The sequence below is a fragment of the Humulus lupulus genome, chromosome 6 (genome assembly GCF_963169125.1).
Source record: "Humulus lupulus chromosome 6, drHumLupu1.1, whole genome shotgun sequence".
Lineage (NCBI taxonomy): Eukaryota > Viridiplantae > Streptophyta > Magnoliopsida > Rosales > Cannabaceae > Humulus > Humulus lupulus.
Window position 1 is genome coordinate 85,435,566 of NC_084798.1, and position 2,814 is coordinate 85,438,379.

A 2,814-nucleotide genomic window follows, 5' to 3' on the forward strand; every position below is an offset into this window, starting at 1 on the left:
AAAAATAGGGTAAACCCACTAGTTCCTTTGAGAACTCCTTGGCCGTGGTGGTCAAGCGGCCGCATATGTATACATCACCACCTAAGCTCTCCACTGAAGGCTAGGTGAGCTTTTCTTTCCCTTTACCTGCACCACATAGCACCCATGAGCCAAGGCCCAGCAAGAAAACACAATAAAGCATGGTATAATATCAATAATGATCGTAATAATCATTCAGGACCATCAGTCCAAACAAATAGGTGACAGTCGCAAAAGTCACTAAATTGGGTCCAGCTCCCTTTAGCCTTGTATCGATAGGGTCACCGGGGCTTTATAGATAAGTGAACTTTTATTAGTTCGAACAAGATAGGTACATGGTGACTAATCACCAACATAACCTTCCTCATGACCTTAGAGTCATAACCTTGGAACAGCTTTCCCTAGCCATGTGACAAGCAGTCACCAGGGCCTTAAGCCCTGGCTCTAGTAACTAGTCTTAGACCAGACAAGTGCTTATAAGTTCATTGACCTTAGGGTCGGTCCAACATTAATTCCTTTGAGCCATTCAACACTGATATCGATTAGATCTAATCTTCATTTGGCTCGGCGTTCATGACGCTATGCCATTTCTGACTCTTAGGTCAGTGTCCCTGACTAGTTAGTACATATACAAGTATACAACATTTGCTAGCATTCAATAGGAAATTCATGTCCACATTTATCAATCAACATGCCTGAATACAATCACGCATGTCACATATACACAGGGTGCAGTTTTCTTACCTCAGGTTCGAGTGAGAAATAATATAAGAACTACCCTTGAGAACGCTCAACCTTTAGATTCCTTAACGGTTACCTAATCATAACCAATTAGAAACCATCAATAAAGTAAATCAATGAATGTTTCACAATCTAAACCACACTCCCGGGATCAACCCCTCACTCTCGGGACTCTCAAACTACTCAAAAGGGGTAAAGGAACCAACCCCCCGAGCCTTAAAAACCATCCCGAGCCCTAAAAATAACTTTCCCTGAAACTGACCTAGCGCCTAGGCGCTGCCAACCAGCGCTGGGGCGCTGCCCTAGAAATAACGAGGGCTACTCTCTGCCCTGCATAGCGCTTGGGCGCTAGGACTGGCGCTGGGGCGTAAACTTCAGACCAACAGCTCCCCTGATTTTCCCTCCTTGCGATTCCCCTTAAAACCAACCTTCTAAACCAATCCCAAACCTTACCAAAACATCCAATTCAGCCCCTAAACCTCATCTACATCACCCCCTCACCAAAACCCAATCAAACATACACAAAATCTCCCATTGATTCCAACTATCCACATCAAAATCTATAGGCTTAAAACTAAAAGAAAAACAGAGTATAACTTAAAAATCATGGATAATTTCTTACCTCCAGCAGGTTTTGAATCCTCCTTAGTAGATGAACAAAGTCTATAACCTCCAAGCTTTGATTTCCTAGCTTGATACTTCAATTTGGGACCAAAAACCTCAAAGGGAGATAGGGAGAAGATGATTTACGGGAAGGAGAAGCCTTGCTCTGTTTTTGCTCTATATGTTTCTACAGCCAACTTAAACCATATATATCCTAAGTCAAATGACCGTAATGCCCCTAGGTCATTTAAAGTTTCTAAAGTCTCCCCAAGGGTAAAATCGTCATCTTTCACCTATTTCGTTAATCATAATTAACGCTCTCCAATTCCTGCTATTCTCAATAATCCCAAACACCAATAATTCATATCCCGTTACCCTTTTATTCCCGGCAATGCTCTAATCATTAAAACATCCTGAGACTCACCCCGAGCCTCGAACTTAATCCCGTTATGACTAAACCGCTACTTAATATTCAAAGATCGTCTCATGCCGAATAGCTCGAACAAATCCACATTGTAATGTGGCCTCAACAATATATCACCGACATGCATACAAATATACAATTACGCCCTCAACGGGCCAAATCACCAAAATACCCCTGTAATTAAAATGCGGTCCCACATGCATGCATTTAACATCATATCATAATATAATTCACATAAACATGCATATATTCGATTAATGGAATAATTAAACAAGTATGGACCTCCCGGCCTACTAATCCCACCATTAAACCATGTCGGAGAATTCGGGGCATTACAATGTGTCTATAAATAGAATGTTATAGCTAGGGTTTTCAGAAGACACTTAAAGAAAACCCTAGATTACACTATTTTAGCCACTATATCTTCTTCTTTTCTAGATCTCTATCTCCTGTGTTGAAATTTTTTCTCACACTATTTAGAATTGATCAAATATTGGTGAAGAAGATTGTGGTTGCATTCGTGTTTCAGTTCTTGGCAATTCCTAGCAATTAGAAGATGACAAAAGAATAGAGAACTGAAAAGGGTGGAGTCTGATTAATTCTGCTGCACATAAGTTAGTAATTTACTTTGTCTATATGTTTATTGTTTAATTTCAATAGATACATGTTCTATGATTTTTATTTATGTTTGAATAAATTAGAAATCACATGATAACAAGCAAGATCTTGTATAAGTTTTTTCAACACATTTATGTCAGCGCCTTCAAAAAACTTATCATCAAAAGTTACTATTTATAGATAGAAAAAAAATGATTGGGAGAGGCATATGTTAAACTAAAAGTGGATTCCCACTGTGAAGAGAGAGATGAAACAACCATGGATCTCCTATGAATCATCATCGAGGATGATGCATAAGGCAAGCTGGTGCTGCAACTTTAGGAGAATAGGCACAATGGGCTCGGCCCCTCCTTCTCTCTTATAGTGGCAACACTGCATCACAACCTAAGTCGATGGAGAGGTGAGTTTTT